The sequence below is a fragment of the Drosophila ananassae genome, assembly GCF_017639315.1.
Source record: "Drosophila ananassae strain 14024-0371.13 chromosome 4 unlocalized genomic scaffold, ASM1763931v2 tig00000061, whole genome shotgun sequence".
NCBI lineage: Eukaryota > Metazoa > Arthropoda > Insecta > Diptera > Drosophilidae > Drosophila > Drosophila ananassae.
This window is the reverse complement of record NW_025319038.1, coordinates 1,213,758-1,232,094: the sequence shown is the minus strand read 5'-3', so window position 1 is coordinate 1,232,094 and position 18,337 is coordinate 1,213,758. Positions and strand designations below refer to the sequence as shown.

At 42.9% G+C, this 18,337-nt stretch overlaps 1 protein-coding gene across 3 annotated transcripts in view; it reads right to left on the bottom strand.

Moving 5' to 3' along the window:
• Window positions 1-18,337, bottom strand: part of LOC6504350 (zwei Ig domain protein zig-8) — a 171,717-nt gene that overhangs the window by 1,005 nt on the left and 152,375 nt on the right. The window lies entirely within an intron of this gene.

The following is an 18,337-nucleotide window of genomic DNA, read 5'->3' as shown; positions in this document are numbered from 1 at the left end:
CGGTCGGTGCTCGCGCACAGGGCGGCAAATTTCGGGGGGCGGAAAAATTTGAGGCATAAATAGAAAATTTATACTTGGATAATTTTTGGACAATTTTTGCGTATAGCCGTCGGTAATACAGAGCGGCTACTGACCGATTTTAAGAGGTTGGGTTGTCTTTCGAGCAGAAATGTTTTCAAAACAATTTGATTCGATGTTTATCTATTCATTTGAGTTGATTATGTAAATTCTGTGAGTCATGAGTGACAGGCGAAAAAATTAAGCGGCGCTGCTTTTAGAAAGCGCGCGCGAAAAACATATTGATGAGAGTTGCCTCGTCTCAGAGCAAAGTGGTATGTCATAACAATTATTGAAAAATCGGAGCATTGTTGAAAATAAAGTATCAACAATAAATGAATTCAACCAACGATATACATTTATTTAATCTGTTAATAATTATGTATATAGTTCACGGTTTCCCCGACATTTGATTTAGGAAGTTTTCAATTTCAATTAATAATAAGGGCGGCATTTTCTATAATGCACAGGGCGGCACTTTACATAAATCCGGCCCTGCTTATATTTTCAAAAAGTCATGGCTATCAACAAAATCTGTAATGTTTTACTGAACCTGCTCAACATAGAAACAGTTCAAGATAGCCATGACTTTTTGGCTCGGAACTCTACACCTCATAAGTGAGTATTAAAGAAAATCATAATGTAGACGGAGAGGCAGATTTCGCGAAAAGCTGTAAATTTATCAAATCACCCAACAGCACGCTGGTTGTTCCCCCCCAGTATCAGGATTCCATATGGAGCAGAGCAGGAGCAGAACCCATGGGAAGGGTAGCACAACACTGCAAGACCTTAAGAAGCAGATTGCGTAGCTAGTTGAGACGCTGGAGAATGAAAAATGAAGGTTCATCCACCTGCCAATGAGTGACGTAAAAGAGACCAACGTAAAGAGACCAATGTACTCTTTACGAGCGACTGACCGCCCAGAAGGACGAACAGGGAGGCAAGGAAGTGCTTAAAGCCCACCATGAATCTCAAACCTCACCTCTATTTCGACCGGCAGCGGAACCCAAGAGGAAGGGTACAGGACCAGACCCATAGGACATGAAGGGTACAGGATCAGAAAAATCATGAGAGGACACAGCTGGATTCAGAGCACTGGTACCTGAATCGATCGGCGACCAGGTGAAAGGGCGCTCTCTGTCTTATAAGATAGATATCGAATGTAGGAGAAGAGGTAGAAGTAGCCATCGGGAAGCTGATGGAAATTTCTGGAGTGCCAGCGACCGTCATCCTCTAATAGAAGGCGTTTGGGCAAACTCTGTGGTCGACGGAGTCAGTCCCTCAGGACATTAGAACATTTTGCGAAGGCTTCGTCGGGGCAAACATGAATAGTGTTAACTTTTACAACTGCCGACATGGCACACTTCACAATTCCAAAGATATCTCCAAGATATCTGCAATGGGTAATATCCAGCTCTGTGCCAGACAAAACACTGATCTACGATTGATGAAGGAGCAAAAAGATACGAGGTGGCCGCGGGTGTTCCACAAGGATCAGTACTCGCACATCTGGAATATCATGTACGACGAAGAGCTCAGAACCAAGTTACCCGAAGGATGCCAACTCATCGGCATTGCGGACGACCTTGCATTGGTAGCGGTGATCAGTTAAACTAAAGACGTGGAAACCAAGGCAAATGAGGTAATAAGGAACGAGGTAATGACTCGTGACTGAATTTGGTGGCACTTAAGGCGGTTTGGAACGGAGGCGAACAGGAAGTCAGGAAAATAGTCACATAAATCAGGGTCAATGTACAAACGCTCACTAATATAATTTCATCTAATTTAAATGGTTTGACTCTAAGTACACCCCAACACTCATAGCTGCTTGCCCTTGGAGCTAAAATGTGTAAATCCATTCAAAACTCGCCATGATCAGCAAAGCGACTCTACCCCGTTTCTATCTCTGGGTAAATGGCTGGTTCTATACAGATTCCGAAATGTCAATCGTTCACCGCATGGTACTTCTAAATCAGAGCACAGAGTAGTAATCTTTTCCCTAGAAGCCTTGAAAAACAAGCAATTCACAGTGAATGCCTTAGGAAAGAGTTTTTTCATCTGTATTCCATTTTTGCAAGAACATGCCAACTCAACACATCTATAACCGAAGTTAAATAGATAAAATTATATAGAAGACCACTAAAAGTGGGCCCTACAATACCCTACAATTTGGTTCGGTATATTGTTTTCGGTATCACTGGCGAACAAATATTTAAATACTCAGATTATATTTTATTCGATTATCAATTAATTAATTAATTATTGTTTTCTTTGGTTAAAAATTAATCATTAATTTTTTATTATAAAAAATAAAAAATTACAATCCACAGAATTACTCTAAAATAAACATTTTAAATAAAAGTAATTCCATAAATTAATTAATTATTATTGTTTTCGTTGTTTGTACCAAAATTAAAATTAAAATTTATTTAATTTATATACATATTAAACATACATTATTTTATTTATTTATTAAATTTAAAAAAATTTTTAAATATTTAAATTGCAACGAATTCGCTTAAAAAAAAAAAAATTATTGTAGAATGGAGTGTAATAAACCCAAAATTAATTCCACGACCCTTCATGATTTGAAAAGAATATTAAATGTTAAAGTAAAAAACATTCGCCGGTTAGAGGAACGTTTGGAAGCTGGATCACTTCCTCTCGAAAAGACTCCAATGTTAATTGGAGCTGAGTCATTTTTCGAACTTTTGTCCGTTGGCCAAATAAAGCAAGGTCCAAACCATCCCATACTGCAAAAACGATTCTTGGATGGATGGTATCGGGAAAATATATGGCGAATTCCTCAACTCCTTAAAAACCGGTCTCTAGCCTGAATTTTCAGGAAGAAAAATTAGAATCGATAGATCACAATTTGAAAAAATTCTGGTCATTGGAAGAAGTTCCATCTTATAAAAAGATTTTGTCGCCAGAACAGGAGCTGTGTGAGGAACATTATTAAAAGACTACTAGAATACTGCCTTCAGGTCGATTCGAAGTCAGACTTCCATTTAAGTCGGATCAAAGCGTTTTGGGCATTTGAGATAGCCAAACGCCGTTTTTTGTCGCTCGAGAGAAGATTATCTCGTGATCCGAACTTAAAAAAATTTATTTGGAATTTATGAAAGAATACGAATCCCTAGGTCATATGTCCCCTGGTAGCAATGATGCTCTTGCTACTTCACACGACGTAATACCCCACCAGTGTGTCTTACGGCCTCAAAACACAACGCCCAAACTACGAGTCGGTCTTTGAAGAGTCCTGTACATCCACAGAAAACTGTTTAAATGATTTTTTAATGGTAGGTCCAACAATTCAGGAAGAGCTGAACTCAACTTTTCTTCGGATTCGGCTAAACAAATTCGCTTTGATAGCGGACATAAAAAAGATGTATCGCCAAGTAATGATGAATGAAGCAGATAGGAGCTTTGGCTTAATAAGCTAGATTGGGATGATTCGATTCCACTGCATTTGGAATCAGCGTGGAAAAAACTTCAGCTTGCCTTGTCATAATTAGAAGATATCTCAATACCGAGATTTTTGATGAGTGACCCGATGTCACCAATTCAAATTCATGCCTTTTCTGACGCATCGATGCGTCTATATTCGTTGCTAATCTACGGAAGGTATTAAAGTTTAGTTGTTGACTGCAAAGTCCAAAGTAGCGCTGCTCAAGACAAAGACGCTCCCCCGTCTTGAGTTATGTGCCGCTCACCTTCTCACAGACCTCTGCCGTAAAATCAAGCCTCTTATATAAGTACCGATCGAACGCAGTATATATTGGTCATATTCAGAAGTTTGTCTTCATTGGATAAGTTCCCATCCATCATCGTTGTCAACGTTCGTATCAAATAGAGTTGCTCAGATTCAAGAGTGGTCAGAGGATAGCACGTGGCGGAATGTACCAACTAAACAGAACCCGGCAGATATCGTGTCAAGAGGTGGAGACGTAAAGGAGACGGTGGTATTGATCTGGTTTTCAGGTCCATCGTTTTTAACGGGGCCGGAAGATAAGTGACCAACGAGTCCCTGATTGGATCCGTCACCAGAGATTTTGCCGTCACCGGTCGGATTAACCGCAGTGGTCTCCACTTCATATTTATTAGAAGTGATAGAAGGATTTTCCTCTCACTTAAAACTGCTGAGAGTGTTTGTTTACATGTTCCGCTTTATGAAGAAAAGTAAAATATTATTAGTTCCTTTTGATAGTGTACCTTCACCTATCGAATATCAAGAAGCTTTTAATAAAATTGTCCAGATAGTTCAAGAGCACGAGTATCAAGAGGAAATAAAAAGTATTCGAAAAACCTTGATGTTAGTCAAAGTCTACAGAAGCTAAATCCATCTGTCCATGAAGCTTCTCAGGCTGGGCTTGCCTTTTCGTTGTTGCGGGTCGGGGGGCGACAAGCTAATGCTCCTATATCGTACGATGCCAAGTTTCCATTATTGTTGACGAAGCGCTCTCAATTTGTCCAGAGCTATGTCCGATACTTGCACGAGTCGAATTTTCTTGTGGGTCCTCGAGCACTGGTGAGTCTCTTGCGACAGCGTGTTTGGATAGTAAACGCGCAGGAAGTCTGCAGTCAGATAGTACGGTCATGCATACGCTGTTTTAAATGCAAGCCTCATCTGATGACTCAAATCATGGGAGATTTACCCTTAGATCGAACCCGTGCTCTCCGCCCATTCTCCATATGTGGCGTGGATTTCTGTGGCCCTATTGAAACGACGTTGAAAATTCGTGGTAGACCACCCTACAAGTCCTACATTGCCCTTTTTGTTTATTTTGCGTCCAAGGCAGTTCATTTAGAAGTGGTATCTGACTTATCAACTGATTAGTTTTTATTGGCATTTCAAAGGTTCGTTGGGCGCCGAGGATGTCCACAGATCGTGCACTGCGACAACGCGACGAACTTCGTCGGAGCGAGTCGCCACTTCGCGGCACTGCGGCAGCGAATCGAGGATGAGGCGGACGAACTGCGACAATACGCATCAAAAAAAGGATGCGTGTTTGCGTTCCTACCGCCGCGGGCTCCGCACATGGGCGGACTATGGGAGGCAGGTGTCAAATCTGCAAAGCACCTACTCCTACGAGCGGTGGGCAACGCGAGATTGACCGAAGAGGAGTTGCAGACCGTCCTCGTTGGAATCGAAGCCGTGATGAATTCGCGGCCCCAAGCGACGGCGAGGCGTTGACTCCCGGGCACTTGTTGACAGGCGGGCCGCTTATCGCCCCAGCAGCCCCGCGGACCCCGGACCCCGGACCAGCAGGGCCTAACGTGCTTGCGGCGATGGCGGCTTGTCCGTCAATCGAGCCAACGTTTGGGCAGCGATGGTCCCGGGTGTACGTCTTGGGCCTACTGGTGCGATCGAAGTGGCAACGGGAGCAGGAAGACATCAGAAAGGGCGATCTGGTCCTGGTCGCAGAAGACCACCAGCCGCCCCAACAGTGGATTACAGCCAGTGTCATCGAAACACACGCCGGCGCGGACGGAAGGGTCAGGGTCGCCGTCAGACTAGCGCTGGAACGATCTTCAAGAGAGCGATCCATAAACTGGCTAGGCTGCCGGTTAGTTGAAGCCGGATGGAGGCCTTCAACGGGGCCGGTGTAGAATAATTAGATTAGATTAGTCGAGAAAAAATTTAAGTCTAGTCTCAGTTAGCATAGGGCGGAGCGGGAGCGAAATAAAAGCTCAGTTGCGCTCTCTGGCGAATTGGCCCCGCTTCGCCGCAATAGATAAGCTAGGCTTAAGTTTTTTTGGTTAAAATATAGCAAATTATAACGTAGAGTCGAATGCTTGTGAATTATTTTTCGTCGTCTTTTAAAATTATAGTAAACAGCCACCTATAGTTTTTTCGAAAGTGTGAGGTAAACTTATCTCAATAAACATTATTCTTTTTGCATAATCTAGGTGCCGCAAATAGTCGTCGAAGTTTTCGATAAATCTTCTCGTTTGGCACTGTTTGCATCCTGTGGAACTGGATAATTTTCAATTAAGTTATATTTTTTGTCATCTGGCAAGATTTCTTTATCTGTGTATTTGTATCCCAAAAATGTGACTTCATGTATAAAAATGAACATTTTTCTGGATATAGCATAAGATTATATTTCCTACATGTGTTAAAAACATTGGTTATGTTTTTAAGCATATCATTTTTGGAAAAAACCAATAACTATTAAATCATCCATATGCTTGTTCTCTGGAAAGAGTTGGGAGAAATTTTTAGACCAAATGGTAACCGCGTGAAGCGGTAGGCGCCTTCGTTTGTTGAAAAGGGCGTTATATTTCTTAAATTTTCGTCATGGCATGAAAAATATTTAGCTCTGCCTAGTTGATCCAATATGTCATCAATTCTTGGAAGGGAAATTTGTCGGATAATAACTTTTTATTAATTTGGCGATAGCCCATAACTAATCCAATCCTTTTTTCTTTTCGCTGTTTAGAAGTCCTTTTTTTGGTACTAAAAGAAGGGGCTATTATATTCTGAGACGGACGGCTCAACTATTCCATAATTTATTAATTTTTGCACTTGGTCTTGAATTTCTTCTACTTGACTATGAGGGTTTATATAGACTGGTGTTTCATTATTTAATCTCAGTTTTTGTTTGTAGAAATTATTTGTAGATATTTTCACACATAGACTTTTAAGTTGAGTTTGGAATTCTGGTGGAATATTTTTGGATAATTTAGGTAAGACTATTTTCTTTCTGGACTATTGATTTGTTTAAATAATATTATAGTTCGAAAGTGCTTCATGTCTGAATTTATTTATTTGGACTAACTGATCAGTGTCAGTAGTAATTAAAAATCGGACGACGGTGTTTTTAGAGGTTGCAATGGTATTTGCGACATGAATTCAATTTTGGATTTCCCCGGGGATGAGTACACTTTCTTCATCAGAATGTCGAGCTAAACAGCATCAAAATCATCTTTCGTCTCATGCTACAAACAGTAGTGGCAGGAGTTTTGGATTTGAAGAATGACATTATTATTGGTCGAAAAGAAAAGTGATTCGAAATTATTAGATCAAAAACTGTAAACTATTTTTCAAATGATAAGAAATTTTGTGAAATTAATACTGATCTTGTTATAATAAAGATAAATTACAAGATTTATTGGAAAAATATTAAAAATCTTTTATTAATGGAATTCCCTCGACTAGAGTTAGTTCGGGTGAAATGAAAATTAAACTAGTAGACCCAAGATCTTTTTCTCTTTATCTCAAAGCGGACGGACGTGTTTTTTTTGTGCGCACTGCGTTGTCATAAAATTTGCTTATTCAATTTGCATAAACAATCGGTGTTTATTTCTATTCACTTAAAAAAAAGAAAAATAATCAAATATTGCAATTCATAGATCCGTATCGCTTCGCGTGAGCAGTGATATATTTGGAGCTAAAATAATAATTTTAAAAATTTTTCTTCCAAACATAGCCCTGCTCTTCTTTTTCATCTCTTACGATGTTGCTTCTATTCTATTGCTCCTATTTCTCGCTCAATAGAGATTCTTATCTCTATTCTTTGCATTTTACTAACTCGCACTAACTGCTCTCTTCAATCTCCCCCCTTCGTTTCCTTGGTACAGTGGTACAAGGTTCATCAATATTATTAATAAATTAATTATTGAAATTTTAATAATTTTTAATAAATTAATTATTAAAAATCTTAATAATTATGGAATTTAAATTGATCTGTGCATTGAAGTCTTGTAATAAGACAATCTCGTCTTCCCAGCCTACCATCCACTGCTGGCTTTGTGAAAACGTTTTACACGCTAAGTGTGCCGGGTTCACGGCCTCAGTTTCGGATGCAATCTCGCGTAGGTCTGGTCTCTACTTTTGCTGTGACGGTTGTCGTGCTGTTCATGACGAAATGAGATCGTTCATGAGGCAGACTAAAAGCGGATTCAAGGAGTTGATTAGTGGTTTTTGTAAAATCAATGACCAACTCTGTGCGCTCGATACACAGTTCAGTAGTCTTCAACTACTAAATGAGTCTCCAAAGCGTAAGAAATCCGCTTTTAGTGATGTGCTCGGGTCGAATAATCTTCAGCCTGCTCAGCCGACAACTATGCAGCCGCTTATATCTCTGGCCTCCCCAAGGGCCGGAACTGAGAAAAATTCGGCTTCCGAATGTCTCGGAATCAATGAGCAATTGTCCGATATGTCCTCTGTGGCATCGCTTCAAGTGATCCCAAACCCAATAATTCAAACCCCTGTAACAGTCACCAAACAGGGCAATCAACCGCCCGGATCCCCGGTACGTACTGATGCCACTGTACCAGTTGCGGCGGCACCAAAACCCTTGCTGGTGATCCCACCATCGAAACATATATTTGTTTCCCGGCTTGCCCCTGATACTTCTGAGATTGATATCTCGGCTTACATCAAAGCCAAAACAAAAGTCGACATAAAAGTGGTGGACATTACAAAATTTAAATATTCATACACCAGGCACACGTCATCTTTCAAAATACGTGTGCCCTTGCAGATGTTCAAGACGATTTGTTCCGCCAGCTTTTGGCCAGAGAATATTTTCGTCCAAGAACATCAGCCAAGTACAGTGAAAAAAAAAATAACCAAACCTGTGGGTGTAAAACTCCCACATGTTACGGCCACTGACCAACCTTCCACTTTATCTTCCTCAGTTTTAAAAAATTAATGTCTTCTTTAACACTTACCCTCCCTGTGGGCATGTTTGACATATCAATCGGGCAAATTAACCACGTTAGAAATTCTTTGCCCCTTTCCAGAACTTTGCCTCTTTCTGACCCTGAGGATCCATATCATCCCACTTTTGAACTTTTAATTGTAAACAACTCCTGAATTGACCTTAAGTCTACACTTAAATCTCACAAAGTTCGTTTCTTTCGTAAGGCTGGCTTTTTGAAATTAAATAAGTTTATTTTGGAATTTGATTGGTCTGATTTACTGGCATGCGATAATATAAACTTAGCATTACAAAAATTTTATTTCACTTTAAACTCATTTTTTGATGCTTGTGTGCCGTGGAAATATCCGTCCGCTTCAACGAATCCGCCTTGGTATACAAGGCATCTTAACAACTTAAAGAATAGTATGAGTAGACTTTTAAATATACATAGATTATCTGGCTGTACAGTTAGTTATTCAAGATACTTAGTAGCTCACCGTGCTTACCGCAGAATGTTATAGGAGTTATATTCGCCGCTGCAGGATTCAGTTTACTCAGGATCCGAAGCAGTTTTATAACTTTGTAATCACTAAGCGTAAACATTTATATTTTACCCCACTGCTTACGTTTGAGAACTCTTATGCGAACACTGATCAGGCAATGGCCGATCTCTATGCACAGTTTTTTCAAACTACGTATTCACCTAGCAGCAGCTCAGCTCAGCCTTACACTTATAATATCCAATCAGCTAATCTTATATTTCGCCCATCTTTCGATCAAAGTGGTGTGTTATAGGATCTTCTTAAGGTTAAGCCCGTGTATTCGCCATCCCCTGATGGAGTACCAGGCTGTGTTCTGAAGAACTGCGCCGAGGCTCTGTGCAAACCGCTTGTTAAACTCTTTTATCTATCGCTGGAAACTTCGATCTTTCCCCTTATGTGGAAGGAATCCTTCATTATTCCGCTCCACAAAAAAGGGAAAAAATCCGACGCTGCGAATTATAGAGGCATCTCTAAATTGTCAGCAATTCCAAAGCTTTTTGAAAAACGTATCACTCCACATTTGCAACACCTATGGGGTTCAATAATTACTCCGTGCCAGCATGGCTTCATGAAGCGCCGCTCCACCACTACCAACTTATAACATCTTTTATCACGGATGGTGTTGGCGCCTAGTGCCAAGACCTACTACCTAATCAAGATGCATTAGCAGCATCACAAGCATCAGACCTACTAGCCTATTAATAATGTAACGATAAGCATAAGCCAATATCCAACCTACTAACCCGGCACTAGTCGATAGCACCGGAAGCAGAATCGGCATTATCAGCGGGAAGAATGACCGACTGACCGAAGCAAGCGAAAACCAGCCAGCTAAGCCGAAATGCGTGTGGAAAGCAGTACATGAACAAACAATTTGGGTCAGCAGATTCAGAGGTGGGTGACCCTGGCATTAACCTTAGTTTTGGCACGTCCATAACATTGACCTTTCTTAGATTTAATGATGTATAATTTAGCATCTTATATAAGAGATGTTCTTCTGAAATAAAGACAGTTCCGAAATCAGAGTCAATCGTCTCGTTACTCAGTGTCTGAACCACGGCACTTAAAATCAACCTACTTCGAGTGATCCTGTGTAAAACGGTTCACAAGTAGGACTCTCTGAAAGCTATCTACTTCGCGTGGCTCCAGTGGAAACGGACCACCAGTAGAACTTTCATCATCGAATCTACTTCAAGTGGCTCCTGTGTAAACGGACTACAAGTAGAATCCGCGGCATACCAGTCTACTTCAAGTGTTGCTCCCGTGAAACGGACCACCAGTAGACCCCGCATTACCTAACCACTTCGAGTGTTGCTCCCGTGAAACGGACCGCCAGTAGGACCGGCCGATAAGGAATCAGCCGAACCACCATACCACCGGTACTTGAGGAAAACCAGCCCAGGACTTCAAGCACCCCACATCAACTCCAGCCTGATTACAGCAGAATCCAGGTAAACTTAGTCAGACTATTTACGTTCTTTGACTACGACTCCGGGACCTACCGCTACTCCCGCGAGTTCAAGTTTGACGTAGTTGCCGCATAACGCTCTACGGACGAACAGATGGCTTCCGGAATGGCTTACAAACAGACGTCATATACACTGACTTCAATAAAGCATTTGACTCTGTTTACCATTTGCTTCTTATAAGTAAACTCAGACTTTTGGGATTCCCAACTAATCTTCTTATCTGGATTTCGAGCTACTTATCTGGGAGAACCCAACGTGTCTTCTTTAAAGATGTAACCTCGCGTTTAGTCCTCGCCACATCTGACGTGCCCCAAGGAAGCCATCTTGGACCCCTACTTTTTTCACTGTTTATTAATGACTTGCCCCTTGCCTTATCTAATTCACTTGTACTTATGTACGCTGATGACGTTAAGCTATGCCTTCAGTATAAATGCACTAGCTCCCAGTCTAGACTTCAATCCGATTTGGATAAACTTCAAAATTGGTGTTTAGCAAATAACCTAAAGCTTAATGGATCGAAATGTAAACTTCTTTTAAATGTCTTTTTACCGATATAGTCCTCACCAGGCTATGTACTTTCTCTATGGGAACGCCTTAGATCGATTAACGATCTAGGTGTCCTATTAGATTTGAAACTTAAATTTACCGACCATATATCTACCATGGTTAAAAAAGCTATGGGTGCGCTTGGTTTTATTAAAAGATGGTCAAACAAATTTAATGACCCGTACATAACTAAAACGTTATATACATTACTGGTTCGTCCGGTTCTTGAGTATGGATCGTGTGTCTGGAGTCCTCAATATGGAGTACACCAAGATCACATTGAATCTGTATAAAAAAACTCCCTTACTTTTGCTCTTAGGGGACTTAATTGGGATGCAAATCTTTACCTCCCTTCTTTTCGTAGTAGACTTTTACTAATCAACTTACCATTATTAACAAACCGTAGAACGATGCTGGGTGTCATGTTTCTATACAATCTTATTTATGGAAATTTAGGCAGGCTTAACGTTCCTAGTAGAAGGACTAGAAACTTTAGTCCTCTACTCCTCTGCCATTGTAGTTCGACCTGTGCCCAACACGATCCGTTCAGGGTATTATGTTCGGACTACAATGGTCTCTACCACATCTTGTCACCTTGCTCTACTAATAATCTTAAATCGCTTATATTAACCGCCTGTGCAACACTCTTCCTCGTGATATCTTTCTCCTACTTTTCGCTTAACTATCTCGGATCTATTCCCGCGATTCGAGCCGTAGGTCACGCGGCAGCGTCCCTCGGTCGGTTGGACGGGAGGTGGGCTGTACGTATGCAGTGGGAACCGCGCAAACAAAAAAAATTTTGGTTTTCGTTATGCATTACTCGCGCTGGAAATTTACGGGATGGACTCTGGATGTGAAACTATTGGATCTGCTACCGCAAACCGGGAAAGGATGCTGCGTAGAAGAGCAGAGGTGACCCGCCAGGAGATGGGGGAGCTGCATCTTAAGGTGAAGGCTGCGGCGCGGAATGACGATTCCCTCATTATGGCCACCAATGTAGAAGCGTTAGATGTAGATGTAGAAACGGTTTGCCGCGCTTCAAGAAGAGTTGGAGGAACTTTATTTCAGCGAGATCGGCATTGAGTTGTATTGAAGATTCTCGCAGCTGGCGAGACACTTCTCGACGGTGCCACTGTCTCACCCATGCCATACAAGCCAGTCTTTGCCACCGTTGCTGGTGCCAACATTCAGTGGCGGCTATGCCGACTGGCCGGATTTCTTCGCCTTTTTTAAGACAATGTGGGTACCCATCCTCACCTGAAAAATATGGAAAAGATGCGGTGGCTCATTTCATGCCTGCGGGAGTCAGCCTTGGAGACAGTGAGAGCTCTGGAAATTACTGACGCGAACTACGATGTGGCCCTTGATCTATTATGCAATCTTTCCAGTCGCACATTAATGAGAACCTGAAGCTTCTTGTGGTCGAGCCAGGGTCTGATGCTACTGACTGATGAGTTGAATTTTCTTTGGCTGCGAATTCGCCACCTGCAGGAGACTTGGTTTTCACCGATGGTGTTGCCGTTGCTACCCCACCTTTCCTTGTTGGTATTGGCGGTTGGTAGAATCACTTCTGCAGAGTGTTTTTGGATTCCGGTTCACAAGTTCATCTTATCTCATCGTGGCCGGCAAGTCAACATCAGCTTCGTCGCTCCAAATGCTGTATAGCGATCGCCGGCGCCGGCGGCACTGAGTTTGCTACGCATAGAGCGTCACTGAATATATATGTGATTAATCACATATTCTGCGAACCAAGAGGCTGTTATGGTTTCTCATATTGCGGACTGTCAGCCCATCCTAAAATACTAATATTAGTATTTTTATTTAAATAATGACTTCAATAAGAATTTTTAACCCTTTCGACCCCAACTTTTTCCCTGTCGAAAAAATTTTTTTTTTTTTTGTTGTATTCTGTTTGTATTGGGCCAAGCAGTATTTGAGTAAAGTTTGAACTCCCCACCCCCACTAGTTTGGGCGCTACCGGATGTTGCTTGTGGGCAACGTTGGGCCATAGTGTATATTAAAGAATACATTTTTATTTGATGGTTATTTTTGTTTATTTTCAATTTTTAAGTATGGTAAGACATACAACAGTTTTTATTGTTGTTACAGCATAGGTGTACTTTACATTTAAAACATTTTGACATTGGGGTTCCTGTTATAGCTGTCGTAGAAGTCCGGCGGTACGACCTCCTCGTCGTCCACCTCCTCGATGTTCTGCCGGATCTGGGACGCCTTCGGAAGGATCTCGTCCGACGGCGGCGCCACTGACCCTCCGCTAGTCTCCAGAGTGGAGCAGAGGCTGTACTCCGTGGCCAGGGACTGGGACTGGGACTGAGAGAGGCTGCTGAGGGGATCGCTGCCGGGCAGGACCAGGGCCAGGCCGCCCTCACCGCTGCCGTCCCTGGCCACGCCCCCTTTGCAGCCCCCCTTGGGCGACCGCTGGGCATATAGCTTCTCGATGTCCGGCAGCTGCCGCCCACGACCCCCCTTCTCCCGTTCCCGTTCCCGCTCCCTCTCCCGATCCTGCTGCAACATCTCCTGGATGTCCATGCTCCGTTCCCGCTCCAGCTGGTCCATGATCTCCAGGTCCCGTTCCAAAGTGCTGGAGGAGAATGTGCTGCTGCTGCACTCGCTGAACGAGACGTCCTTGTGGCGCAGGAGGTCGACGCCGCCCGGAGGCCACCGCTGCGGCGGCACCATCATGCTGCTCACCACGAAGCTCTCCTCCCCGTCCCCGTAGTTGCTGGTGCTGCTGTCGTCCGGGATGGCGATGCTGGTTCCGTTGAACTTTGAAAATTCCTCAGCTGTTTTTTAATAGAAATCAATTAGATTGAACTACAACATGCATTAAAGAATTCATTTATTAACAAATTTCACTCACATTCTTCAACTTTTAATGCGTAATTTAAAAGTAAATCACTTTTTTTTCAATATACCTCACAATACAACAAACGCTTTTTACGCGAGGCACGTCCAGCACATTCCAAATAATTTCGTCAAATGATGCGCAAACTAGAATTTTTTTGCTTACATTATAAGTATACACATCAAAGCACCGTTATCTCGAAGAATAAGCAGACAAAAACAAAAGCACCGACTACCAATAGCCGTTAAACTTTTGAAATTGCTCACAGGTAACTTCGGGGTCGAATGGGTTAAATAGATTAAAGTAACCCTTCCCCTATCAGCAAATTCATAAAGTCTGGAAAAACACTTCAAATGTAAGCCCAAACTTCAAATTTTCTATGGAATTTTGTTGGAAATACCGACATTCAGTGCGAAATGGGGCATAATCTGTAAAGGACCCATTAACCATTGCCTGAGCCCAGAAATGACACAGGGTCCTCCGTTTTATAAATATCCCCTTTATTTTGATAAAGTTACAAAAGGGCTCGTCTCAGCCGACCGACCGCTCGTCCTCCCATCGATCCCCGATCACCGTTCCGGGTTGGTGCCAATACACACGCACTCCCAATGCTTGCGCCCAGCAGGCCGTGTGATCTTGGTGCCTGGCGCCGAGTCGGCACACGGTTGCGCGGCCTGTGCTGTCGCTGTTGGTTTCGTCGCTGCTCTCTTGTCGTCGCCGCAGCTCCTGTCGTTGGAACCACTCCTGTTTGCTGCTCCCGTTGGCGCCGCTGCTTCTGACGCTGATCCTGTCGCTGCTCCCGTCGCTGATCTGACGCTAATCCGGTCGCAGCTTCTCCTTTCGCTGGTCCTGTCGCTAATCCTGTCGCTGCTGCTCCTTTGCGGGCGCCGTGGATCTTCGGTATCCTTGGCTCACTGGGAAAGCCCTTTCGCGGTGGCCGGCACCTAATCCGTGTTAGCAGACCGATAGGCTTACCTCCCAGGCATACGCCGGGCAGGATGCGCTTCTCGGTGCCTGGCGGCCGGATCAGGGCACGAAGGGCCTACCTAACCCACAGGACACGCCCCCGGTTGCCTACGCCACGCAGGATCTATGGCAGACCAGAGGTTTTGGCGTCGGGTCTCCATTAACTCCAGGTGATACGCTGTGCGTACGCCCCAGCGTCTGGATCAGGATTCTATTGACTTCACCGGGGTGTCCCTGATTGGTTTCACTGTTGGGCTTGAGTTCCCGAGCTGGCTACCCTTCGCTTTACAGGGTCACACCTGGTCTTAACGGTCAGGAATAGACACGGCGTAGGTCAGGCCGATCCGTCGCTATCGCTATGACACTAGGATACCTGTCGTGTCCGGGAATAACCCAAGCCGACTCGATTTACCCTTGGACTTCAGTTCCGCCGCGGATCCTTGATCCCTTTCCCACTTGCTCCTTGATTTTTACTCCTTGGCTGATTCGCGTACTGCCGCCGAACATACCCACAGCCTATACTCCTAATTCCTCCAAGGAAACTTTCCCGCTTGAATTTTAGACTTACCCACGGGGGGTCTTTCCCTCAACTTTTCCAGCTTCCCCAAAAGACTCGGTCTCGATTTGCTCCAAAGGCCCTCCTTATATAGTGTCTGAGGCGCCCGTTAATCCTTGCAAATCTCGCTTCCTGCCGTTATTCCTTCGCTCCTCTGCTCTCACCGTTAACTTTCTCCAATTTTCGCCGCATTTCTATTGGCGGGCTTTCTTTGTTGCCCCCGCCCCCCGTTTGCCCCGCTTGGCCGTCCGATTCGTATTGTTATTGTGCAGGTCATCGAACTTCGTCCAGATACCCCCGCCCGGTCATTCCAAATGCCTTTCTGTGTTTTATGCATTCTTCTAAGCACAGCTGCGCAGTCGCGAGCCACTTCGTTCCCCGCCGTCCCCGCTCTCTCCTATAACCGCTATAACCGAGACCGTTACGTTCCCCGGGAATAACCTCCTCTTTCACCTTCTTCTGTGCGCGTCGCCGTGTTGGTTCCTCTGCCCCCGCTGCTGCCCCCGCATGCCGCCTGCACTCGACGCATTTCTTTTTTTTCATACTTTCTAAACACAGCCGCGCTGGCCCGTCCGACACCGCCGTGCCAGCTTGCCTGTTCCTTTTTGACTCGGTTTTGCGTTTTTTCTAATTCGGGGAAATCCAAAAATAAGTTCGTTGCGTTTTCAATACATACTAGAGCTGGCGTCAGCTGCTGTAGTCATATGCAACAGAAAATTTTTGGATAAAAAAAAACTTGGATAAAATAATTGTTTTATAAGAAGTGCAATATAATCATAATAAATTATGAATTATAATTATATTTATTTTATTATCATAATAATATAAATATTTTAACATCCTTACAGAGGGTATTATAATTTTGGTATATATATTTATATATATATATTTTGGTATATACTTTAGTATATATATAAAGTATATATATTCTTGATCAGGATCACCTCCTGGGTCGATATGAGCATGTCCGTCTGTCTGTCGGTTTCTACACAAACTAGTCTCTCAGTTTTAAAGCGAGTTGAAACTTTGCACACATACTTTTTTTTGTTGCAGGTAAGTAAGGTAAATAAGTCGGAACGGCCGGCTTCGGTCGATTCTATAATATAGCTGCAATATAACTGATTGATCATGTTATAATTAACATGTTATAATTGGCCAAAGTATCTAAATTTCATAAGGATCAGCCGACTATATGCTATAGCTGCCATTGCCATTGTACAAGTTAACTGAAGTTAACCGCGCAACGGCAATGTCCGATTACTTAAGAGCTCGCTCTGGCCAAACTGCTGACACAGCGTCTGGCCGGATGCTCGTGCATAGCCGGCGAACACTGCATATTTGCGTGGCCGCTATGAAATACATTTTGTTAGCTTTAAGTTTCAGTTTGTATTTGAGCCTCACACAATAAAGAACTCATTTACCAAAACTCCGGCACAAGACGTAAAATTCAATTCACTTGTACTTGATTGGTTACTCAAGGGCGGTAGCAACGGAGTTAGTAACTCCCAACATAACCTCCTGTCAGAAGGAAGAACCCTAGGCAACCGCCAGGGATATTAAATCACCCTCCACTGAAGACATCCTCTCCAGCGAAGAACATATAACTATCCCCACCTTAATTTAATTAATTGGCGCCCATCGTAAAATCATGTAAGTGAGCACTTTCATTCATAATTCCTTCAAGTCTGCATTGGTTTTATGTTTAATAAAAAATAAAAAAGTTGTGAAATTGTGTTACACTGGCAGCTAAAAAACTGCAGCCCTTTAACCTTTATTTTTACATTAAATAATTTCCTTTAATTGGCTGACGGTTTAGCATTGTATTTTTATACAAATTTTTTATAACAATACAAATTTTATACAAATTTTTTAGTTTGCATTTCTTTTTCTGTATGAATAAATAAATAAACATTTTTATACAACAACGCAAAGTTGCAGAATAGAAAATTCTTAACCAAGACAAAAAAGTCACTAGCTCAAAATTAAATTTTTAATCAAAAATAATTCATATAATTGGGTGCATTTAATTCAGCTTTTATATGTCTCTTTTGTTACACAAATATTCTTGGTATTAGCTATATATATTAGCCACTATACAGGCGGCCGTTCAACATGCCGTCCAAGAAGCCAATATTGAGAGCCAACGTGGGGAAAATGAACTTCGCCTGGCTATATAGCGGCTGACCGAACAAGCCAACGCAGTACAAATCGCTCCCGCGCAAGCGGAAGCTCCCATAATCAAAGCGTATGAACCCATAGAAATTAGGGACAACGTAAAATGTGACGAGCCCCTAGATGCCGCTAGAAGCATACGTTTCCTGGCGGCAAGCGGCGGTAGCCGCATATTATATTTTTAGGAACTATGTAAATAGCTCTCGCCATTACCAGGCAGTTATAATTATTAGGAGTAAAATAAGAGGCCCTGCCGATGCCGTGCTATCCTCGTTTGGCACTGTGCTGAATTTCGACGCGATTATAAATCGACTCGACTTCACGTGCAGTGATAAACGCCAGATTCACGTTATCGAGCAGGAAATGGGTACCCTCAGACAGGGAAGCCTCACGCTTCTGCAATACTATGACGAGGTCGAGAAAAAACTCACCTTGCTTACTAATAAGGCAACTATGTCGTACGAAGCATCGGCGGCAAGAATTTTATGCGAAAAGTTCCGAGATGATGC